The 26,896-nt window shown below is 37.4% G+C and overlaps 1 long non-coding RNA gene across 1 annotated transcript in view; it reads left to right on the top strand.

Moving 5' to 3' along the window:
• Positions 1 to 10,480: 10,480 nt before the first annotated feature.
• LOC131410337 (uncharacterized) overlaps positions 10,481 to 26,896 on the top strand; it is a 90,507-nt gene continuing 74,091 nt past the window's right edge. The window contains exon 1 of the long non-coding RNA XR_009221229.1: positions 10,481 to 10,815. This is a non-coding gene — a long non-coding RNA (uncharacterized LOC131410337). The remainder of the gene's footprint in view (positions 10,816 to 26,896) is intronic.

The raw sequence follows: 26,896 nt of genomic DNA, 5'->3' as shown, positions 1-26,896 counted from the left end.
AAATTTTATGTACTAAGTTCTTTCAAAAAAACTAACTACACCAAAAATTAGGAAATGCAAATTGGTGATGGGACTTTCATCACAGCTTCTGTTGTTCAAAAAAATTTCCCCTAAGTTGGAAAACAATTATAATTTGATGCATCAATTACTACCATCATAACAGAGGTAGACATGTATTTGGTTACATGCAACTGTGAGATGAAATATTTATTCAATAACTTTAAAAATACCTTAAAATCCATTAGTGACTCAGCTAAGATGTCTGCAAATGCACATACTTAAACAAGTTTTCAGCATATATAAGGCACTGCATTATTTAACATGCTTGAAAATTCAATGTTCATGCTAAGCTCTGTAGGTGTTAACAGTTTATTTGATATTTTTAGTTCAATTGGTCAATGTGTATGCGCTTCATGGCTCTTTCACAGGGGAAAATTTTTCTTAAAAATTTAAACACAAGTACATCTATTTGTTTACCTGTTGTGGAGTACATATATAGTTTTTCAAATATGCACACTAGAAAGTATACAATGTGGTATATTTTTGTCAATATTGAAAATATTTATAGACAGAGTAGAAAGCATAGAAGTAAAACCAAATGCACTCTCACTATTATATAACGTTAATAAGAATAAGGACTTTTCAGGGTCTGGCCCCATGGCCTAGTGGTTAAGTTTGGCATGTTCAACTTCAGTGGCCCAGGTTCAGTTCCCAGGCGCAGACCTACACTGTTCCTCAATGGCCATGCTGTGGTGGTGACCCAGGTACAAAATAGAGGAAGATTAGCACAGATGTTAGCTCAGGGCAAATCTTCCTCAGCAAAAAATAAAATAAGGACTTTTCAATTTTGCTTACAAGTATATCCCAAGTAACTGAAAAAGTGCCCGGCATACAGTAGGTGCTTAATAGGTATTTGTTAAAGAAAAAAAGGCATGGCATCCTCTCTTTATAAAATACTAAGGGGCTGATAGGCTGTTCTTACCACTGGCACCTGATTACCCCTTGTCCAGGGACCCACAGACCTTAGCAAAAGTGTATGTTTCAGAATCTCGTATCCCCAAGTTGAATTCTGGTACCAATATTTATCTTAACTCTATTTCTGTGGGCAAGATACTCAAACTTTTTAGGCCCAAGTTATCTCATTTATAAAATCAAGATAGTGCACTTACTCTTAGGATATTGAATTAAATGAGTGACATATATAAATTGCCTAGAGTAGTGCCTGGCTACTACTCTAGACATTCGGTAAATAGACATTTGATAAATACTGCTATCCTTCCTTTACTTCCAGAAGCAGCATAGGTACCTCATTATGATGTTATACCTGGGTCTATTATCCTTGTTCCTATCCAGGTACCTCTGAGCCATTCTTTTCTGCTTTGATCTGGTCTGTGACAACTCTGGAAAGTGATCTAATGAACTAACACCCAATTAAAGTACAAGTAACACACAATGGATTAATACTCGAAGGGCTATTAGTTATTTTTAAAAAGAATTCTTGAAGATTTAAAAGTCTCACCACAATAGCACAAGATGTAATGATTTTTAGAGATAGTGTTGAGACAATAAGCAAGACAATTTTAACTAGGAGCATGACCTTCCAAATAGTAGTTGGAAATAACTACTTGTGCCTGGTATGAACCTGTGATTAGAATAAACATTCTCAGATTTTCTGGGATGAAAAGCTAATTTTTTCTCACTTAAACTTTGACAGTGAACTTGAGACATGTAAGTATCTGAGCAGATAAGAAGATGGATTCAAGGAGCAGTGCTGGCAGCCTTCTCTCTCTCTGGAATCTCAAGTGCCTGATGGAGAAGGGGAAAGCAAGAAAGAAATGTATGGCTATGATACTTAATGTTGAAAGTTCTAATTATGGCTTTGAGAATAGCTGGTAGATTATGGCTACTGGTTGGCAAAACCTGGTAATAAAAGAATGTGACTTTTCACCGGATCCACTCTCTTGTCACTAAATACCAGATGCTCCATGGAGCAGATCAGAGATTTCCAAGGGGTGGTGGAAGAGATATGTGAGAATCCAGTTGGAAGAGATGAAAAATTGCTTTTCAAAGATAACAACTACATCAATTCATGGATTGTTCCCATGTAGAGAATTTTGGAGTCTGCATGTTGTAAATCTTTGCTAATGACCAACTATGACTACATAAAAAATATTTTAATAATGATGAAATTAGAATAATAAGACCATCTATTTCACAGAGTTATTCTGAGTATCAATTAAGCTAATTAAATTAAATAACACTGACCACAGAGTCTCTATCCCAGTCTGTCTCAATCTTGAAAGCATTATATGACTCAGTTCCAAGTTCTGTTATGCAAGAAGGGACTTATGTCAAGGATCTTAACTTGCTACATGCAGTTAGAGGAGGCCTTTAGAGGTATCTTGGCACTTCAGTGAATCTCCTATTCCTAGGGAATGTGAGATCTCTGGAGGGAAGATAAAAGGAAGTTACGTTAGTACCGTCATGCATCAATGGGGATACATTCTGAGAAATGCGTCGTTAGACAATTTCGTCATTGTGCAAACATCATAGAGCGTACTTACACAAACCTAGATGGTATAGCCTACTACACACCTAGGCTAGGTGGTACTAATCTTAGAGGACCACCATTGTATATGTGGTCTATCATTGATCAAAATGTCATTACACAGCACATGACTGTTGTGTGACAATGATCAACAGCTCACCCAAATCAGAAACTGTATGTACCACCAAATGTATGTGGACTGCCCACATTGTCTGAGATTCTCCAGAAGGCACTGAGAACATAAAGATGAACAGGAAAACAGCACTCCCTTCAAGAAAGACACATTTAGTTTTTGGAAACAATCAGCTATTAAAAAAAATGTTATAAGAGCTATAAAAAAGGAATATATAGAATTCTTTCTGAGAATCTAGCAGAGAATATTAGCTCCTGCCCAGGAAAATGGATGGGGTCAGGAGATGCTTTAAGACTTCAAAAAGGATAAGTAAGTATTTTTATAATGACTAAGAAATAGTGCATTTGCAGGGGTTTGGTCTGTTCAGGAAGGTTCATGTAAGATAGTATTGTTACAGTGTAGGATACATTGGGAGAAAACGGCAAAGGATGGGGCTGGAAAGATGGCCAACCTCAGATATTTTAAGATCTCGTGTGCCAAGCTAAGGAGTTAGCCTTTTAGTATTCTAAATCATACAGAACATTAAAGCATTTGAGCAGAGGAAGAATATGGTTGGATTTGGATTTTATAAAGAGCACCCTCAGCGATGTGAAAAACACTATGTAGACAAGCAAGACAAGAGGCAGGGAAAATAGTTGACGTTTGTTGAATCAGTTTAGTCCGGAAGTGATGGGATCTGGATCAAAGCAGTGGGAGTTAATATGGAAGAAGGCCACTGGGAATTATAGTCTCTTGGGTGGGAAACGATGTGTCTAGCTAAATTCAGGGTTTTGTTGAAGGAGGAAGGCGAGAAGGAACACTGGGGCAGGCAAGTAGTGTTCTCTGCCATTGTCAACAAGAACTAGTCAATGGCACTGAACAATTTTCCGTCAACTCCTCCCACAGTTCTGGCCTCTCCTAAGCTGATGGTCTGTCCCAATGTGACAACATTTACATTGGAGTGCTACATGATGGTAATTTCAATGTTTTTAAACTTGGGGTTTGAAAGTTTGTCTTGGCAGGTTTCCCTCGGTTTGGGTTTGGTTTGTTTGGCTAGAAAGTGGCATATTCAGACAGGCTTAAATCCCAACCATAGCAAACACAATCTTAGGCTTTTCAGATTCTATAGTTCAACACACCAGTGATCCTAGGTAGACAGCCCTGGATTATACATGTGACGTGCTGGCAAGATGTGGGAGTTAGGTCATGAATACAGCCTCGTCGTTGGCTGCCCGGCAGAGGGGTAGGAAGAAAACTGAGTCTGGAGTCTGAAAACTTGGGGTACACCTGACTCTGCCAATTGTTCGTTTTTATCCCCTTGGGGAAAATACATCACATGTAAGTTTTTGGAGAAACTGCAAAATAGCTCAATTTTAGACAAACTTCCTATAAACAATCACCTACCATTTCTTTCTCATTTCTATCTTGTTAGCTAGAAAACTTTCATAAGCAAAGCATATTTCTATTTTGTGCCTATATCCTGTTTATCTTCTTGGGTAAAACAACCTTGTTGACCATTTAAAATATACTTTCCGGGTATTTATATGTATATGGCATTACTGGCTTAAATAAAACTATTACTGGCATTTGATAATTTAATGAATCCTTATTATTCCTGGAACTGAGCACACTGATGTTATAAAGGAAATGATTATAAATGCTTCATTAAAAGAAAATCCAGTAATCAAATATAATCTAGAATTAAGAGAAGTGCCTGTGACTTAGTGTCCTGGAGGGATATAATATCTTTGAGCAGAAAGCGATCTGTTATAAAAGAAGCGACCAACAGCTGTCACCTTGACAGCTCTGTGGTCCAGGGATGTCTACATCTAATACATGGATGCTAATACCTCAGCTTCTCTTGTCTCTGAGCTTGTAGAGCTTTTTCAGAAGCTGGGAAGAAGAATGGTCATCTCATTCCTCTGGGTTGTGAGGAGTAAACAAAACAATGTATATAAAAGCACATTGGATGTTTAAAGTAAACTACAAATGTTTATTATTATTTTTCTCATCACAGGAGAAAGATATTCCATTAGTTAGAAGGGCTCTAAAGAGGCTTCAGGAAACTGTTTCTTGAAACATAGTTGGCCATATACACACAGAATTTGGGGTTTTGACTGGTAGATGATACAAATGGCTATCCTTGCTTCAATCGCCCAAGGAAAGACATCCATCTCGCTAAGGCAACTGGATAATGGTACTATAAAACATACATGCAGACGGGTCTAGAGAGAAATATTAAACTTAAAATGGACATGGAAAATTACCTATTGCAGCATAAGATAGTTGCTTTAAAAACTGGCACAGAGGATATCGAGCCAACCAAGAAGGGCAAGAAAAATACAAGGGATCTGCTTATATATGTTTTCATCTCTTGTGGCAGAGGAAAAAAGAGAAGAAAAAGATTAGCATTTGACCTATAAAATAACCCTAGATTACAAATTTGATTTACTCACAGAACAATGTTTGTGTTAGGATGATTTCATTATGTTTTTACTGCTAGGAGGTATGGTATTCATTTCATAGACGAGCTAAAATCCATATACAAGCTGAAACTGTTAGATCATTATAATCAATCCTCTGAAAAGATACTAAGTTATTTTTTCCCCCCCGGAAAGTTCTCACATACTTGGGAGGGAGGTACAATTCCAGTTTTAATATTGCATTTTTCTCTAGCAGTAACAGGTTTTTTTTTAAAAAATATCTCAGGAAATAGGCTGATGTCTTTACAAACATTATCTCATTTTATTCACCCAAAGAAACACTTAAAGTAGGTACTATTTTCATCCTCAGTTTACAGGGGCAACTGAGGTTTAGACAGTTAAATACTCCCCCTTAGGTCACACAGACAGTATATGCAGAACCAGAACTGAACACAGGTCTGTCTGAGATCAAACCCTCTGCTCTGAGGAACTTTATAACACCAGGGCTCATAGATTGTTATCCTCTCCAAGAGGGACTTTCAAGCTGTCTGTGTAGAAGGGCCAAGTTTTGTTTTCGTTTTTTAAATTTCCAGCCCATGGAAGACTCATATTTTTATAAAATGCCATATAATGTTACAGCAATGCCAAATTGTTATAAAGTTTCTAAATACTTCACTTTCTACACTTATCTCATTGTAATTCTATTATAAACTATTCAAAACCTGGTCCAATTTCCTTTCAGTAGCATGAACTTAAATTCCAATTTGGAATTTTTTAGATCTCACTTTCTAGAAGTTTCTGGTGTTATTGAATTCAAATTGCAGTAAAAGTTTCCTCCAGGAATGTGATTATTTTCATCCTTTGCAATACATGATGTAAAATGTCTCATATAATTTGAGAGCACTAGGAAGTTTTATCGTGGTGCCTACAATAGCCCTGCCAAAAAAATTCTCTCAGTTATGTTAACTTTAGGGATTGTGTATTGTAAAACAAGACAGTTTATTAAAAAATTTCCATTTTTACTTAGATATTTTTTTCATCATTATCCAAAATGTTATGGAGTGCTTTTAGGGTTTACAGTGTTATTTGCAATGAGAATACGAATCCAGTGTTTTATGCTATAGCTGTATTTCTTTCTTGATCCTTAGAATTCACTTTTCCTTCAGATAAATTAACCAAAGTCTAAAGTTTGATACGGATTCCTCTTCATGTCATGGACAGTAAGAGTACTAGGCATCTGTTTAGACATACCTACTAATATTTCTAATATCTACTAATATTTCTGACAAGTCTAAATTTAAACAAATCCAGATTACACTCTCTGGGTCTGTTTTGAGTTGGATAAATATTAGAAAACAGATATTGTGCTGTTCTCTTTAACTAAATATGTTGCCCAAGAGAAGGCTATTATTTATCTAACCATATCAGAGATGGCAACCTTATATGACCACCGCGAGCATGTAGGTAATTTAAATGAATGCAAACTTCTAGGTGTAAAACGAAAGAGCCTAGTGGGGTCTTGGCTGATGGGAGAGCACTTACCCTCTATAAAGGCATCTGCATTCAACATTGTAAAGCTCTCTGAGGCAAACAAAACAGGTGTCTAGGCAGATTTGGCTAATGGCATTTCTATTTTCATCCTCTGTATACATCAGCAGCATGAATTGTCAAAGCTTTAAATATAATAAAATCTAATTCTAAACCATTCCCTTTCATCTAATATAAAAATCCTTTAATTTTCTGATTTACAAGCTACTTATAAGGGTTTGCCCCCACACAAATAAAATCCTCCCAAGTTTGAGGATCATACTGATGAGAGGGGAGAAAAAGTAAAATAAGTAACAGAATGTGAAAGGCATTTCAGACTAAGTTGCAGAGGCAGCGCAGGGTAGCCCCTGGGCCAGCCAGGCTGGGATGTTGCTTTTGTGTGGGCTGAGGTGGGGGGCACAGCTGAGGAGGGGGTTGACAAGGGAAGCTGGACCCCAGTTGAAGAGGTGCTCCTACTCATGGTAAAGATTTAAGGAATTCTTACTGTGTGCCAAGGACTGTACTGGGCACTTTGCATGTATCTCGTTTATTACTTTCAACAACTTTATGAACTAGTTAGTCTCAATTTCTCAGGAGATGAGATGTTTCACTAGGGATGTTTAAGCATATTTAGATTCTCTTGTACATCTTATTTACCATATTTACATGCATAATTCATAACTTCTTATAGCAAATATTGAGGATGGAAGAGATTTTATGCATTTTAAATGTTCCTATTTTCCTAGATAATGACTTGTTTGGTGTTTGTCCCTCTAGGAGCTTTGAGATCCTCCAGGGCAGGGCCATTCCTCCATTCTCTTTGGAGCCCAGGAGAACGTAAGCTTCGTGAGGGCGGGAGTTTTCCTGTCTAGTTCATTGAAGTATCCTCATGTCTAGAGCAGCACCTGCCCCATAGTAGGATCTCAATAAATATTTCCAAGTGAGTGAGTGAATGAATTGTTTCCATTTTACAGGTGAGGAATGGAAAGATTTAGTCATCAGATTAGGGTTACGTGACTCAGAGAGTCTGAATAAAAACCATTGCTCTTAACAATCATCTATTCTCTGTGCAATGAGGAACCACTAATCAGAATAATTACTTGTGCAAATCTGGACTCAGGTAGATGCTCCTGGCAGCAGTGAGGAGAATAGATGGCCATATGGGGGTCCACGGTATGGAGGGCACTGAGCCCAGGACTGAGCCACTGTAATAAAAGAAGTGGGGGGATTACAGAGGCACTCTCTGGGACAAATTGACAGTGGGGGATAAGAGAAAGGTAGTCACAGAAGACTTTAAATTTTCTAGGATTGGAGATGAATCTTCACGGGCGTGTCCAGCAATTTCTTCCTCATTCCTGACCAAAGACCCATCCCCTATTTGACTGTATTACCCTCTATATCAGGAATGCCAACTAAGAAAGGAACAAAAGGTCATCTCTGCCTAGCCAACCTGCCAGCTGAGTCAAGCCTGGGAATTCTAGGATTAGCCAAAGCTCCATCCTCTTGTGTCCAGTTTGAGGTACTGGCCAGAAAAGAGAAGACAAGAGCATGGGCCCTTTTAGGGTTGTGCAGAGCAGCAGCCCTGACTCACGCTCCAATACAGCTCTGATAGCAAATCCAGGGCTGGCTCTCAGAAGAAGTTTATTCCCACCCCCATGTCCACTCCACCTCTGAGGGTTGGTCTCTGTGTTCTTGGTGCTTGCCTGTTCCATTTGTGCTAAAACATATCATCTTTCATTTATTAGCAGTTGTTTTAGTGCAGTTCTCTTGTCAGGCATGTTAGATATAGGTTTTAATTTTGAGTAGATCATAAGCAATTAAAGAGAAAAGACCATATCTTTTACACATAAATATATGTGTTTTGGATCTCTTAAGATTTGTAGTATAGCCATCATATGCTGTATGTGCTCAAATAACGTTTATATAGCAGTAACAACTTCTCAATTGAATGAACTCCTCCCTTCCAGTCACTGATGATAGATAGATGATTGATTGATTGATTGATTGATAGATAGATAGATAGATAGATAGATAGATAGATAGATAGATAGATGGTAGATAGATTTATGATACATAAGTGGATGAATAGGTAAATGATATAGCCTGGCCTGACCATTCCCAGTGAATAATCCGTACCTGGTAGACAATTACCTACATTTGAGGAGGTGAATTGTCTATTTTTTAAGGCAGTAGGGTATCATTGACAATAAAAGAAGGTTACTTTATTCTTGTTTCTTGAATAACAAATTTGTCTCCTGAATGTGGGCAATTTATTTGCAGGAACTAGCTAACTCAGTTGGAGTATTAGATATGCAGTAAACATCTATTAATTGACGTAGGGCCCTAGATGAGGCATAGTATCAACTTTCTCAGAGCCTACATTCTGAAAAGTACTTGAACCTATTTGAAATTCACTGGAGAATCTAATAAAAAATAATAAATATTCAGGAGTAAAACTAATAGTGTAACAGGACTCTCACAGGACTTTAGAAAATCTTCCTCTCTCCTTCTAACAATTTTCTTTTGCAAAAGTACTGATTTAATGTCACAGGCTATATATTACACTGGAATACAATACATAATGAACCTTAGTGCCAGATATAGCCTTTATCACAAAAGGCTTATGGAGACTGAGTTGGGGAATTTATTTTAGAGATAATATAAACTTGAAAGCATGATTGTTTGCTAAAAACATTATAATTTTAAGCTCAGTGATTCTTTATGCCAATTAATGATTTCAGAATTATTTATTAGGGCATTTCAAGTTCACAGAAAAGTTTTAAAAGCACAGAAACTGTTTACCACACTGTCATCTCAAAAGCAATAGAAATGAAAGCAAAAGGAAATGCTTCAACCACCTTCATTAAGAAGTTTATTGAACTGCTCATTGCAGCAGCAGGATATAAGCAGAGAAAACAGCCCTTAGAAATAAATATTAAAAGCTCATCTCCATAGACCTATAGGAGAGAACAGAGAGCTAACAACCTTTGATATAGCTTGGGAGACTATTCCTCTGCTGGAAATGCACCAAAGAAAACCTTTCCAAGAAAGAAATCTTTTTCTGAGAAAGAAACGGAAATTTTCTAAAAGCCTATTAAAACACTCAGTGTGAAATAATAGAAAAAATTAAAAGATGCAACATAAAATAATGCAGCCTACAAAATCAGCAGGTTATAGCAGAAAAGGAAAAATACCACCTCAGTTGTGTTAATAAAATGAGAAGTGAAATTAAACACTATAAATAAGATTTCTTACAGTCTTTAAAAAGAAAATGGTTCAAAGGAAATCATTTTCTGAGGCTTAACTGTTTCAAATAATTCCTGTGACAATGAAATGCTATCATTCTGCAGCTCAGTCTGGCTTGGGGTCTTGACACTTGGATGCTGAGCCAGGGCACGGTGGAAAGAACAGGGCTTTGCAAGCAAATGAAATCAAGTTCAACATTTGGTCTGGTTTCATGTTATACAGCCTTAGACCATTACTTAATCTCTGTGGTCTCAAATTTGTCATCTGTAAATTGGGTGATGCCCATTTTAGCTGGTGGTTGAGAGCATGGGTTTAGAATGGGGCATATCTGAGTTGGAATCTGCCATTATGACCTATGGGTGAGCAAGTCACCCTCTAGAAAGGCCTGTTTCCTAATCTGTGATAAGGACGCTATGCACCCCTTGCATTTGCCAGGATTGAATAAGCTAACTGGAAGTGTACAGTTTAGCACCTGGTACAGGTTTCCCCTGCTATCCGAAAGTTTGCTTTCTGTCACTTCGCTTTTAGGAAAGATCTACATTAGTGCCTGTTTTCACTAACTGAAAGAAATCCAAAGAGGATTTTTCCTTTTGTGAAAAAAGGAGAAAAGCTAAAATAACGTTCAGCGTTTGTTTTGCAGTGAGCCATTATAGAGGCTCAGCAGTCAAGCACACTGTTGTTTTTCCAACCTTCCACATCAGCCACATCAGACAGCGATTCTTGACCTTTGACATGGAGGCAGGCAGACATGGAAGAAGGTGTAGACCTTAGTGACCTGCCTGCCCTGATGGATTCAGACGACCATGAAGATGAAATGTTAACAGATGACCCTCTTCCTCTCTCTCCTATGCTCCTGGCTCCTGTACCTCCCACCACCCCAACCTCTGACAGCTCAGCATAACACCATCACCACCACCACCTCTCAGCCTTCCAGGGTGCTCACTCTCTTCTCCATTCTGGTAAGTGAAACCACAGTGTACATACGTTATTTCTACTCTATATAGGCTGTGTATTTATCACATCACTCCTGCTTTTACTACATGTTAGTGTTATTTTAGGTTTTACGTTTTGTTTGGTATGATTTCGTAGGTTATTTTTTGGGTCTGGAAACATTCAAAAAATTTTCCCATATAAATTAGTGGTAATTACCTCTTCACTTTACGCCATTTCTGCTTATGGAAGGTTTCATAAGAATGCTCTACTTTCTGATAGTGGGGGATACGTGTAGATAGTAAGTGCTTAATAAATCAGGGCCAACATGATGATGGTGGTAGGGAAGATTAAATGATAGACCTCATACAAATCTCTTGAAATCTGGGTAAAGAGGAATTTTATTCTCTTGTCCCACTATTTTCGACAAAGACATAAGGTCTTTAATGGTAGAGACCAGCAGTTATTATAGTGCCTATTACCTGCAGATATTTAGTTAGTATCTGCTAAATGAATGACTGATTGAATACACACACACACCTTACAGTTGTGTAGTGCCTTGCAGTGTATGATCATTCTTGTGTATATTACCTCATTTGAAAAGCACAGCAACCCCATAAGGTAGATATCACTGCCATAGTTTCCTCATTTTTCAAAAATAGTGTGTATCCAGAAAAATTAGCTGTGTCACAGCTGGTTAGTGAGTCCAGTGCTGTATACTTAATTCAGTGTACTTTCTATGATCATACACTGATCTCTGGGAAGTTCTAGAATTTTGTACAGAGAAGTTGATGTTCACACATAACAAGCAGGCTTTTTATTGGGAACACATCAAAACTCCCCCAGAAAGATAGTTCTGGGAAACACACAGCATTGACAGGGGAGACCCCAGAGTCTCACTGGCCTCAGTCTGCTTCCTAGGAATATCTTCTCCAAAGATGCAGACAGAACCAAGCGTGATTCTGCTCACTTTGCACAAAACCTGAATCTTACGATACTAGCAGAGAACAAAAACATGGTGGACCCGGATGTCCATTAACCAAAGTTCAGGAACCCAAGTTTTACACTCATCTTCTAAAGTCAGCAAATGTTATGGGGCCAAAAATGGACTGGAAAAGAGCAGGAGGACGATGTGATGCAGAAATTCTTCTATTTACTGAGAAAGTTGTGCTTCTATTTACTGAAATGGAACAGAAAAGAGAAGAGGACTCCGGGACAAAGATGTTCCCTCTTCTCCCCCTCTCCCTCTTCTTCTTATTAACCTTGTTCTTTTCATGTTAAGTCGATTTGCAAAATCCTGGCTCCTGACTCCCCACTTCCCTTCCTGTCTTAAGCTCTGTGGATTAATGTAACTGGTGGTCAGATATGAATAACCAGTGATCACAGGTGGCTCTTGCTTGTAAACAGAAAGCTAAGGTGGTTTTATTGTTTATATGGAAGTCACTGAGCAGATCAGTGAGTGGATTAACTAGAAACCTCCTCTTCCTGGGAAAGGTCTGACTCGTGCAAATAGAAAGGGTTCCTTGCAAGCTTTTTTCCACTGCCTGAAAACACCACACCTGCCTGCCCTCACATCTCCTAAGATATAGGTCACCACTCCCATTTTACTAAAAGTAATTAATAATTATGTTATTGTGACTGCCTCTCTGATATTCTTAAAATGGAAACATTCAAGGTGGAGAACACCGGGGCCAAAACATCTGGGACTTAGAGACATATGTCAGAAAAGTCTTTAAATTAATTGAGAATGAGGCAAGTATTGCCCCAAATAAACAATATGGTTTAAGGCACGGGGAACATTTTGCAGTTTCCTTGAGATCCATTCTTGGAAAGGTAGTACAATTATCCTGAAAGTGGAGATGACAGGAATCTTACTAAGGAAACAGAAAAATTGGGCATATCTTTCCAGACTCAAGCAGTAATTCAGCTGCCTTTGGCTAGGCTTGTAGCATCATGGAAAGAAGGTGGGCTTGACTGAGACTCAGGCCTTGGTTAAAATGGACTTTCTTCTGGCGATCCGCTCTGTGGCTTGCGAGAGCTAATTCCACCTCTCCTGCTTCCTGATAAAGGGTGTTATTTGTGCTCATAGTGAGTGTTCAGTAAATGGAAGCTCTCCTCCCACTACAGACACTCTCTCTGATCAGTCATTCCTCGTAAGAGCATCGTTACTTTGCACTGCAGAATGAGATGAGGCCAGACTATTTGTTTCATCTGATTTTCCATTCCCAGTTTATGTGGCTGCACATAACAGCCACATAACAGTCAACAGGGATGCAGATGTGCTAGGACCTTTCGTCCCTCTCAGCAGGTTAGTCACGAACTGTGATGAGCTGAACTCAAGGAATCTCCTCACTGCTCTCAGTTCTGCTACTGTCCTATAGGACCCACTCTGTCACCAGTGTAGACAGTCAAAGATATCTTAGGAAACTTAATTCACCATTTTATCTGTGTACCTTGGTCCAATGACCTGGCTAACTGCCTAGTGTGAACATGAGAAGGCATGCAGATAATGATGACAGTTATACTAATGGAAGCCTGCAATATGGAGTCAATAATAGCCATATTAGTAATGCCAAGTGTAAATAGTAAAGATTAGTGAGTAATGGTGAGCACAATTCATGGTATAATAATAATAAAAGAAAGCATGTTTTTATGCCAACGAATCAATGAAGAAGAAAAGGAAAAATTCACTTGTAAATGAATGAATGGTATGTATGAAAACCAGAGAGAGTATGTGAAAGTAGGAGCTAAGGGCTCTCAGCCATGGCCCTGCAGCTTGGTGGAAGGCAGAATTCCACAGAGACTGTGTATGGGGCTACTCCAGACTGCCCGCCTAAAGATGGCAAGACGCTGGGGAAGCAAACACACTGGGATCAAAGGATGCCTGCTGATCAAATGAGGAGGACTTTTGTCAGTGTCGGCCTTCCTGGGGCTGGGGGTGTAAACAAAGACAGTGGCCTTCACAAAGCGGTACTATCCTCCAGGACTCTGCAGACCCTGAGTGAAGGAGTCTGCTGGAATCGATACTTCTCAGGAGTATTACATCCAAAACCATCACTAAAATCCCTCGTTGTCTTTCTTTCGTAGCAGGCTCCTCTGAAAAGGAAACTATGAATTCCATGTGCGAAAGGGCTGTCTGGGTGAGTGTAGAAGAAAATCAAAATCCAGGTCTGGTAGGCATTTACCTGAAAACCTGTGTCCGCATTCTCCCTCCCTGCCTCTCTCTCTCCCTCCTTAAATCCTCAAATTGCAGAGGAGTTCAGTTAGCTAGGCAGGAGGTGATTTTAGCTTTCCTGCCCCTGTTTCAGGAGAGGGCAGGGCTTGTCCTTAGGTCTCTAGGCACCTCAGGGCACTAATTAATACCTGAGTGTGGAGGCGATCTCTGCTCAGATGGGAGCCGAGCAGGGAGAAGATGAAAGACCTTCCCTCCAGGGCTCACTGTGCTCTGCTTCTCAGCCCAGTATCTCTTACCCTAGCCCATGGCAGCTAAATAACCACATTTTTCGATCTGCGGTACCTACATAACTTTTCTTGACTCTTCCAATTTTCTGGAAAAGCATTTTTGAGTTTTTTTTATAATCTCTCCAGCCATTATTTTCAAGCTTTAACACATTGTTAAAAATATCAATTCCCTATATTTATGATTTCAACAGTTTTCACTCAGGGAGTCAGTATGTGGCTCAGGAATCTGCATTTTCTTGAACACTTCAAGTAACTGTGATGCAGGCTGTCTGCGGACCACATATAAACAAAACCGCTCTGAGGTCCTGGCCATAGCTTGCTCCTCAGTTCATCTGTGCTGCCAGTATCTGACTTTTCCAGGCTTGTGCTGTCTTCCAGAACCTGTGCTCTCAATTGTCTGCTGTCTGACAGCCTTCTCTAACTTGGTTGTGCTTTTGGTTCTGGTCACACCTGAGGAACGAAGCTGTCTGATAATCCAGAACAAAGTTCTGTGTTTTCCTTCATGTTATATAGATGAGATGGAGAATGGGAAAAATTGGAAAGTAATCAGTTTTTTTGGTGGTGTTGTTCTCTTCCTGTCTTCCATCTTCATTCATAGAAGTGATCAATGTCTACCAAAATACTCAGAAGTAGTTTAGGAGGATGAGAAACGTCAGAGTATGCAGGTGAGCTGAGGAGGGCAGAGGCGAGGGGAGAAATTAGAATACACACTTGGAAGTAGTGGATGGAGGCCAACTGCCTTGAATTAATTCTTTCATGAATTCAAACAGATCAGTAAGCTGAATTTCAGCTTTCTCTTCCTGGAGCCAACATTGACTTCTTCTAACTCTCCCTTAAAGTTTTCATGGGTTGTTGTCAAAGACAGGAACACTCATTGTATTTAGTTCTTTCACTTTCCTCTCTCCTCTTGCCTTCATCGGGAGGTGACTCCCATGTCCCACTGACCAGGATGGACAGGCAGGCAACCTCTTCTAGAACATCATGAGGCTGTCTGGGGCCTTAACGTCTGTGTTTTCACAAGACGGGGACTGCTTAAATATTAACTTATGCTCATTTGATTTATGCAGCCAAAATATTTATATCTTTCATTGATTGTGAAGACTAATAAATAATTGTAACAATTTTATCATAAAAATTTGCTATACATTTTTTGATTTAGTAACTTAATGTTCTCAATCATTGAATAATGTTTAATTCATGTAAGATAAATATACTACACTGATTGATTTTAAACTAATTATCCTTTTCACCAACACTGATAGAAATTAAGCCATTTAGGCTGCAAGACCCTTATTAAGAAATCTTCCCTTTGCCCAAGGGAAGCACCAAAGGTCTTTCTAGTGGCTTCATGCTGCCTTCTGGGCATGGATGTCTGAAACTGCATGACATTACAAGGCATTATTCTTCATCTATATCCTTACTCTTCCTACACTCCAAATTAAGTCAGTTCTTTGCTATTCCTAATTCTTTGCCCACTACCAACTGCCAGTGAAAGTAGACCATGATAATTCTGAACGCTACTTCCTTATAAAACTATAATAGAGTCACTGATATTCCTCTTACGTCTGTTTTCACTTTGACAGAGAGCTCATAAAGACAAAGAATGCTTAAAACCAAAGAAGTTGTCTTTCAACAAATGAGATTTCAGAAATTATAAAAAGCCAGGGTAGTGGTAAACTTTAAGTTACACTATGAAGTCACCCACATTGCTTCCTTGTGTACAGAGATCCATATATAATATTAGCTTATATGTAAATTAGGCTAAGATTCGCCTATATAATAGGCTAATAGATGGTGAATAAATGTATCAATGTCACATGCACTTGGAATAGTTTTTTGGCTCAATCATTATCTCCATTGTTTTTTAGATACTTTTGAAAGAATATTTTCTGTTTCCTTTTTAAATTATCACTGGCAACAATGGGAGGAATCTTGAATGATCTGTGTGGTAATGGGTTAGAATTGAAGACATCATCAATATGAACTCATATTTAGCTCAATATAGTCAACTCGGCTACATATAGAAATATTTATAGATGTGTGTATACATATGGCTTAGTATACACACATATATTTCCTTGCTCTGAGAGCTGAGATGACTAGAAGTGATGGTGGTCCAGTACAATGAGCACACCTAGCACCCAGGTCTGGGTCTCTAATACCACTCTCTAATGAAAGGAGCCAGGGCCCCTTGGAGCAATGGCTGATTCTAGGACTTGGACAGGAAAATCTAAGAGGATCGTAAAACTTCTTGGAATGTCAGAAGGTCCAGAAGTGCTCAATGGAAAGAAAAACAAACCCACATTGAAGGGGGCATGTCGAAGGGACCTAGGAGCAAACTGAAAGAGGCAAATCATGAAAGCCGGAATAATCTGATCAACAAAGTAACTAAAATAGTATTAGATTATAACCCAAAGTATAAAATAAATATCCAGTTGTCCATAGATATAATAAGTGATTGAATAAATCAGTAAATGGGGAAGAGGAGACAAATCTCCCATGCAGAAGAATTCCAAATAACTTGTGTAGACACCCCTCCTCAAGGAAGTGAAGCATAGCTCCTCATTCCTCACATGTGGGCTGCCCATAGTGACTTCCTTCCAAAGGGTGCGTGATGGAAAGGGGTTAATAAAGAGTAACTGGACAGTCAGGAAACCTGACAAGCACTGTCTCATCCAGGTGATTAAGGTCAATATCAACAGTGGTAAGTTATGTTGTACCCTTGAAGTGAAGTGATAAAAATCAAATACTACCTGTCTTCTTCCTCCCCAAAACACGTAACCCTAGTCTGATTATGAAAATAATAATCAGACAAATTCCAATTGAGGGCCATTCTAAAAAAATCTGACCAGTTCTCATCAAAATTGTTGAGGTCATCAAAAAATAAGAAAAGTCTGAGAAACTGCCACCGTCAAGACGAGTCTAAGGAGACGTGATGACTACATGTAACGTGAGCTCCTGGGTGGGACCCCGGAACAGTAACAGGAGATTAGGCGAAAACTAAGGAAATCAGAACAAAATATGGGCTTTAGTTGAAAATAATGAAACAATATTTGTTCATTAATTGTAATAAATGTATCATGCTAATATAACATGTTAGTAATAGGAGAAACCGGGTGTGGGTAAATGGCCTCTCTCTGTTCTACCTTCTCAATTTCTCTGTAAATGTAAAAACTATTCTAAAAAATGAAATTTATTTCAAAAATGGCAAAAATATTCTTAAAAATTTCTCTTTCTTTCTTTCTTTTCTTTTTTTTTTTGGTGAGGAAGATTAGCCCCGAGCTAACATCTGTTGCCAATCCTCATCTTTTTGCTGAGGAAGATTGGCCCTGAGCTAACATCTGTGCCCATCTTCCTCTATTTTATATGTAGAACGCCTGCCACGGCATGGCTTGAGAAGTAGTGTGAAGGTCCATATCTGGGATCCAAACCCACGAACCCTGGGCCACCAAAGTGGAGCACATGAAATTAACCACTATGCCACCAGGCCAGCCCCTCAAAAATTTCATAATGGAAAAAAAAATAGCATTTTAGCACATTCTGTTTAAACCATAAATAGGAAACTTGAACGCTCATTCATCTATAGTGTTTAGTATTCAAAAATTTCAAGAAGGCATTTTAAATGTGATATATTTTATTTTGCCCTCTTTAATATGGTGGTAGTGTTCCAGTAGGGAGGAATTAGAGTAACACCATATTAGACAATTTACTTCCACAGACTCTTTCCTCCAGATATATATTTTGAATAATCTTTTTTTTTTGTATTTGACACTTCCCTTTATTTTTCTTCCTTAATTCTTTTGTTACACATTTTTAAAAGACAAGTTTGAATCTCTCAACAGTACACATAATAATTTAAGCTTGATCAATTAGATGTGGATTGAAATTTTATCTCCTAGTTACACAGAGATAATTTAAGCGATACAAATTATGTTAGCTTATTTAGGAGGCAAGACATGATCATCTCCATAAACCAGAAGGTTTGGAACCTATCAGAATAATGTAAAACTTTAATTTTGCTGTATTAGACTAGTTTACTAAAACCCACTTTGCGTAGGCAGTAGAGACATTGCTTTAAAGACAGACAAATAAAAATGCTTTTAATAAACTAAACTTATTACATATGCATTTAATTATCTACTCTCCAGTGTACATTTTTATATTATAAATGTTTTTCTTTTAAAAAGTACAAAACAAGATTGAATTGTTTTTAATGTAGAATTAAGAAATCATGTAAGAATCTATTTTTAGAAAAAATGTTTTATTTTGCTATAAAATGTTCAGAATAGAAGCATATATTTTTTTAAATTAGAAAGAATTAGGAGATTATGACTATTTACTGATTACAGTATCTAGCCTTAAATTCTGACTCAATTGCCCAAAGGCATTTCTACTTAGATTTCTCATTATCACGTGTAACTCAGGGTTTTTGAAGAAGATGGTACCCAATCCAAATTATCCTCATTTCTGTTAAGAGTACCATTCTTCTCATCTTCTTATTCGTGAATTCCTTTTCCCATTTTGAAGGTCATATGTTCATCACCATTATGGACATCTGATTTTGTGTTGCATACTTTTTGAGACCCCTCTATCCTTCTTGAGTGTGTCTTCTTTTAAAATCTTAGGCCAAAGTATCCTGGAATCATAACTAATTTGGAGGGGGGATTTTTAAATGTATTTGGATCTAGATGACTTAATTATGTACCAAATCATAGTTCTCTAAATATTCTTCTGTTAATTTCTGCAAGATTTTTCACCTGGTCTTCTGGCCACACATCTCTCTGATACTGAAGGTCAACCCTTCCATTTGTTGTCTGGCTTCCATCTCTCTCCTCTTTTTGATGTCTTTGTTCTTCAATACCTTCATTATCTTCTGAATCATCACTCTATCCCTTTATGCTAGATTATTTCCTTCAGCATAATAAATTACTTTAGTACCTCTGATTTTACAAAATTGTGCTCATACACTATATTCTTCTTACATGACTGTCCTATGTCTTGACTCACCATTCACTGCACAATTTCTCAAGAGATTTGTTAAGCCTCACTGTCTCTATTCCTCCCTACCCATTCCCATTCACAATTCAATTTACTTCAGTTGGATTTCTTTCATCACCACTTCAGTGAAACTGATCTTGCTAAATTCATGAGTGACTTTCATCTGCCAAGTTCAAATGAATACTTCTATACCCAGTTTTTAAATTATTTAAGCCCCATTTCACGTATTGACCAATTCTTTCTTCTTGTATCTTTGCTTGACCTGCATTTATTCCCCTTATTTCATTAGTACACCCTAATTTTACTTTAGGGGATCACCCAACCAGGACCACTCTTAGATCCTGGCATGAAGTTCAGTACCATGGGCTCTGTTGTTTAAAGAATACATGAGCATCTCTGTCACTCGGGATCCAGTGCTCAGCACTGACCCAGGGGGACCTGTGACCCCAACATCCACCCTGATGACTAATATAATTCAGGCTTCCTGGTAACTCTTTCCCATGTCACTTGGCCTGCATCCTTAAAACAAAAGATGACAGTGTCTAAGTGTCATGAAGGTCTGTGGGTTATGCCATTGCTGGTGTAGAAATAGTCACAGCTTCAGAATCCGGACAATGAGCTATCATTTCCCAGTAGTGCTAAATGCTTATTTTCTTGTTTCTCTTTGTATTCCAGTACATGGTTCTAGAAGCATACACTAATTAACATGGCATTGTTTGTGTGTCTGTGTATTTGCATGAGGCAGTTGAGAATCACTTGTGACTTTCAACAATCCCTATCACTCAAATTTTGATGCATACAGGTCTATATTTTCCAAGTGGAAAGTGTAATACTAAATTCTCATATTGGCAGATGGATTTTGAATTCTAGAATTGTAAGTTCTTTTGTTTTGATCAACATTACTTAATAAGATTTAATTAGTCTTAAAGTGGATAAAGTTTAGTTTTATTTAAATGTTTTAATATATTTTGGTATTATTTATAATTTACATTTTACCTTTTATGCTTTGAAGATAATTTTGAATAACTTCAAAGAAAGATGACATTTAAAAATATGAAAAAATTATCTTAATTATTCAAATTTTACATATACTCTAATTTATAATTTTGATGAAAATGTACTTTAAATTTTATATGGTTTGAAGTTAGATTTTTTAAAAAAATTTCATTTGGCAATAAATCTCAAATTATGTGAGAATCATGATCATAATGATTTAATTGTAATTTTTCTCAAATGAAAACAAGAAAAATAATTTATATGAGTAACTATATAATAATTTATAAATTGCATGTGTCTTAATATCATTATTCATCCAAACATTCTCAATAATAATTTGGTTCAGTCATCTTTCATTTCTCACCAAATTTCAGTTAAATAAAATCATATTTTTACACATATTTCTTCACATGAAGATATGTTTGTCCAGTTGGGAGAAAATAATATGTTAGCTAGATTTATAACTTTTAGCTGTTGAAACATATGGTTTGTGGGTGTCCATTTCTACTCTTGCTGTGGAATAACAAGTCCTTGGGTGTACAACTTTTAAACAGAATAACGCAATGACCAGAGATATGTAGATTTGCTCAATTCTAAAAGACACATCGATAGGACCATGAATATTTCCCTATTACCTAGATCACCTATATTTTCAAAGTTTTCTTCAGTCTTTGTTCAATTCTATGCTCTTCAAAATATTTGTTCCATCAATTTGTCTCCCTGAGGTTAGCCTAATCTGTTTTTTGTTGCTTGCAATCAAAGAACCTGAAGTGATACATCTATTTTGCCTTCAGTAATATTAAACGCTCCTGGATTTACTTTTACACCTCACTGGACTCTCTTCCTCGTTCTTTTTTGCTAGCCCTTCATTGAGAATTATTTTAGGCTTGATTCTTGTCCCTTTTCTCTAGTTACATTCTCACTTATGTATCTTTTTCGAGTCCCATGACTTTAAAAGCCATCTAGTGCTGAGCGCTCCTCCATTTATAACTGCATTCTGGACCTCTCCTCTGAGCTCCAGACTCACAGTAAATGCTTAATAGCTATTTGCCTAATGAACATGGCAGTAGTGGTGGACATTGAAGGGAATGAGAGGGTTGCTAGTGGTAAAGTAGTGGCTGAAGTGATTGACTATGAGATCTAGATACTAGATGCTAATACGCAAATACCGCATACCAGACGCTAAATGAATTCTGTATCAAGACAAAGCTTGTAGGCAGAGAAAATAAGCAGAGGCCATTGAAATGGTGATGTGGTGAATGAAAGCATAACGCGTGTACAGAGTAAGTAGATAGTGAAGCAGGAAGCTGTGGCCCAAGAAGAGAATTTCAGATTTTAAAATATCCAAGCACTTCTAGGTGAAGACAAAGAATTAAATGCATATATGAAGGTGGCTTACATAAATGAAGTGGGTATAAATGAAGTAGCAGTGAAGGATGACAAGAATTGTTTAAACTAGATGTGTTGAAGGACATCCTCCCAGATAAGACACTTTGGAAGATTGTAAATTTTGTTGTCAACACCTCGGTGCATGTGGGTCACGGCCTGAAAGTCTGCAAGGTGACAAGAGTCAATAATAGGAAGGACTCTGTCTGGCAATAAGGAGTAAGAACAATAGCTAATATCCCTACCTCTTGATCTCAGCCTGGGGACTATAGGAGAGGGAAAATGAGCAGAGGGGAGGGAGGGAGGAAGGGAGAGAGGGAGAGAAGGGATGGAAGCTCCTAAATGCTGCTAAAAGAAACAGAAGGTCTCCGAATTAAAAGTGACACAAGCTACTTAACAAATCAACCTGAACACACATAATGACTTGAACACGATGGGAATTTAATTCTATTATCCAGCCTGAGCAGCTCCATGGTAGGGGCTCCTGTCCACGTAATTCTCTAAGGAATCGGGCTGATAGGGAATCTTCCATCTTTAACTTCTAAGAGGCCAGTGTTCCTTCCATCCAAATGACTAATGAAGAAAGAGCGTGGGCCATCATGACTGGAAAGTACAGTTTAGGGGGTCAGGCTTGGAGGTGTCACACATTACTTCGGCTGACATTCCATTGGCTGCAACTCAAGCTCCTGGCCACAGCTAACTGCAAAGGAACTTGAAAGAGAAAGCCTTGCTGTGTGTCCATGTAGCAGAAGGAAGCTTTGATTTAGATGAGCAAAGAGCAATCTCTGTCATGGTGAGTATGTCTTTACCCTCTGAAGTTCACTAAATTAAATAAAAATTTGGTTAACATATAGGATTTTTTTTCCATCTTAACACTTTAAAATATCCAGATGATTAACAGTTAATATCTAGATGACTCAAAATTTTTGTTCTTCACTAACATGTGGGTGCTGTATAGCTACATCCTGAATTTGCATGTTTCTGTTATTCTCTCCAACTGGAAATCTGAATCTCAACTCCATTTGACTAAAATAACTTCCTATAAAAAGAGCTAGGAATTCCCACAAGTACAGCTCAGTCAGAACTTTTATTTAGTCTCTTCAAAATGGAAAAACACTTGGAAAATAAAAATTTCAGGATGAAACACTGTGCATAGAGATTGTAATTAAAACAAACATAAATAAAGCAAACAAAAAAAAGCATTAGTCTTCATGGAAAATCCTGAAGGAACATGCACAGGAACATGACCATCAGTCATTGTCATCATTGGCACTTGCTCTTAAGAGACTTGTAAGCTTCTGTAGTATCCATGTTGTCTAAGAACCAACAGAGTAGTAGTGAGTCACATTAACTATATGACTGTCTGACTTCTCAACAATCATGAGAGCTGATTTACTTAGATTTCTTGGCTTTCTCATATTTTGCTGACCTCCCAACTCTCTATTTTCTCATCTCTGCTTTTTCTTCTCTCTTGTCTTGCTCTCTACACAAAGACAAGTTTCTTTCCTATACTCTTCATTCAGCAATCCTAGCTCCTCCCTTATCCTCAACTATTATCGCTATTAGGTGTTTCCTCTATTGATGTATTTCTGTTCTGCCATCTTACATATCCTTCCATCACCTAAGACTAAAAACATTCAATATCATGCCGTTAACCAGCAGCCAACACCTCTCCTTCATTAACCCTACTCATGTACTCCTAGGTTTTGAAATCTGAGTTGTTTTTGACAACTTTCTTTCCCCATAATTAATCACCAGTCAAATCCAATGTTGTTAATTCCATCTTTGTGATATCTATCTCTCATATTTTACCTTTACTGCCTTATTATCTCCTGCATGGACAAGTGCTACAACCTCTCAATTGACATTCTAATCTCTAAATCTCACTCATATCCATAGTTCACATTTTTTGCAAAATTAACCTAAATCATAGATATAATATGATATGATATATATATTAATATATTATAAATATAATAATCATCCCCACATTCAACAACCGACAGTAGCTTCTCATTATTCTAATGGCATAAAAGTCCAATCATTTTAATATAGCAAACTCCATAAAAATTTTGCCCAAAAGGTTATCTCTTAAGGTAAATCTTAACTTTTACTTAATTCTTTATCTTCTGCTTTATTCTTGAACTATTATTAAACTTTGACATCTATCCTTAAGGAACTTTATTATGTTCAAACTTATGCTCTGTTTAGAGTGGATATATTTGGAACAGGTATAATATTTTCAGGCCAAAACCTTGGTATGCAACTTTTCAGCTGCTCATCTTTTCAAGCTCATCTTTATTTTGAGCTTCTTATTTCCCTCAATGGCAGAAGTTTCATGTAGTTAATTAGAGATTGTCTCAATCAAATTCCCTTTCCGCCCTAGGAATGATCTGCAATTCTGGAGTTTTTTTTCTTTATAATAACAGTATAAAGGGGTAAATGTCTGGTCTTGGTTATCTAGTCTGGCATCCTCATAAATGGCATTGTCCTCTCTAGCCTTTGTGAGCACCCACTGAGATTACTTTGATCTGATAAGCATTCTGGCTTATGGCCACACAGTCATTTGCAAGCACATCCCTCATCATAATCCTGTTGCCTCTCCAAGTGTGCTGCCCCACTCTCTGCTAATACGCATATCCTTCCTGAGGACACGGGAAACATTCCTGCTCCAGGTGTACTCTGGGATACCAGTGAATTTTGTAGGGCCATCACAGGCGCCCAATGCCTTAACACCACACTCAGCACCCTTGGTGTCTCTGCCACAGTTTTTCAGAGAGTTCTGCAAGGCTGCTGCTTCTCTTCTCCCATCTCCAAGTAGGAAGTAGGACAAGGTTATTTTCTACTTTCACATTTCTACACCTACCTAGATTCTGATCCCTCTTCTCTTGATGCAATTTCTGATGATGGAGCAGGAGATGGGGGACAGGAGAGGAACTCAACTCAAAGACCCTCATCAGAGTCCCATAGTGGTCACTTCACAGCCTATTCTCAGTTCCCCAGCTGAGAAGAAGGAAACTGACTCCTATTTATTGGGCCTTTTTCTCTATCTATAGCAATTGCATACCATGCTGAGAGTCCTTTCATATAAACAGGCCATGCTTTTGAAACCTTTCTTTCAAATGGTGCCTGAAATTAACTCTTTTTGTTGCTGTATCATTCCTTCCCTGTGCTAGTAGCCTTGTAATGACCAAGGTGTTAGCTAAAATGGGTTGGAGGAGCCAAGGATAGACAAAAAAAGTATTGTAAATGAAAAACACCCAGTTAACATTTCCAAACAAACTTCTTCAAAGGAGGAATGTAATAGACATAGATCCAGATATGTAGATATAAACATATAGTCTCTGTGATCCTCAGAGACTCTGGCATAAGACTTTACAGATTTGAGAAATAGGTTGAATTAGTGAAAAATATAAAGTATATCTTTCTACATATAATGGAATTTTTAACCAAGTTGGTTCAAAGAATCATAAAACTAAGTTAATTGAGTAATTGCTTGGTATTCTATTTTTATTTGATAAATAAAGCAGCCTCTAAAACATTATGTTTCCAACACTGGTAGGAGTTTGTCATTTAATTTGTTTCATTTACTTGTAAATGTTCACAACCTATCAGTAGGTGCTGAAATTTCTATAGCTTAGGTATAAAATGAAAGCTTTCAAAGTACTATTTTTCTCAGTGCCAGATAGGAAAGTTTTAAATGGCCAATTCTAAGGATACTTGAATATTGCTTACTGTTTTACAAATACTTTATATAACATGTAAAAAATGACATTTATTAGCTCCCTGGTTATTTTTCTTTATGATTGCAAACAATGAAGACCAGGAAGGGAAGAAAGGGATTGCCTTTGAAATCTAAAAGTCTACAAATAGTTAACTGGAAAACAATGGCCAGCAGGAAGGAGAACGAGAGAAACAAAATAATGAAATTAAACTTTGATAGAATGAGAGGTATAAAGTGCATTCAGAAAATAAAAGACTCACATTTCCTCCTTTATTGATTATTTTATCTTAGAGGTCTAAAAATACCATTTTAAAATTAAGAAAAAATCAAAAGATTTGTGACTATAATCTTAGAGGAGATTGAAATTTATGATAAGGATGTTTGATTTTTTAGTGGGGAGCATTAGGAATAAATTAAAATTTTTGTAAAAATAAGTGACATAATAAAAGTTGTTTTTTTATTCTATTGTATCCATTCACTGGGTAGCTAATTACTGAGCATCCAGTATGATTCTGACTCAATGATAAGTGCTGAACCAATCTTAAGATTACCTAGTGGAAGAAGCATAGCATTAGGGTCAAATTACTAAATCCTTCAAATCTTCTGTTTTATCATTTGTAGAAAGAGATGATGATGAAGACGATAAAAAAAAGTCTCATTCATAAACTTGATGCATAAAACATCAAGTTAATGAATATAAAAGTGCTTTGTAAACTGCTAATCAAAATAAAATGTAATATATTTCACATTTCAGTCTAAGATATTTTTCCTTCCATTTCAAATTTTTAAAACTTTGAAAATACCCAGTGTGAGAGAGAAATACATTGTAGTATCTTAATGTGAACTATTATTTGACTTAGGTTTTACCATTTCCACCCTCCAAGTTCACTGAAGTCATTTTAATTTCCTTTATTTCTAAAGTCTCCGATGCTATATGATATCTATCTCCATTGGGTTGAATTGCACTTAGAAAATTATTTCTCTATGTAACTCCAAGAGAGCCTAGTATCACGTGAGGCAGGTATTACTGTAAGGCATTGTGACTCAAAAGAGAAAGCTGCTCATTATGTCAATTACATTTATGGGAAGCAGGGGAACCCAGTTTCCCATCCCTCTTGTGAATTCTTTCAGCAAATTAAATTATGGGCATGCAGACTTGTTTAATTAATGGAGTGCATTACAATTTGGAATTGTATCATCTGTGCACAGAGAAATCCTCATATCACTGTCTCAGAGATGTTTTCTACTGGCCTTTCATCATAGATTGCTATGCATAGCCCTCAGTTTTTGAGGGAAGAGAATCTCACTACTGTCATGTTTACATAAAACATCAACAAGCTCTGAGTCTAGTATTGTGCATTGTGCTTAGATGTTAAATAAATATGTTTGATTAGAAGAAAATAGTCTGTAAAGATTATAGAGCATGCTCATAGTACAAATTATTTTCCCAGTAATTTTGACCAACAGATAACCACAATGCCTTTATACAACAGTGACTCTGGAGTAGCCTGTAGCTTCTCACATGGCTGTGTTGTATGATTGAA

The sequence above is a fragment of the Diceros bicornis genome, chromosome 9 (assembly GCF_020826845.1).
Source record: "Diceros bicornis minor isolate mBicDic1 chromosome 9, mDicBic1.mat.cur, whole genome shotgun sequence".
NCBI lineage: Eukaryota > Metazoa > Chordata > Mammalia > Perissodactyla > Rhinocerotidae > Diceros > Diceros bicornis.
This window is presented reverse-complemented; position numbering and strand designations above follow the sequence as displayed.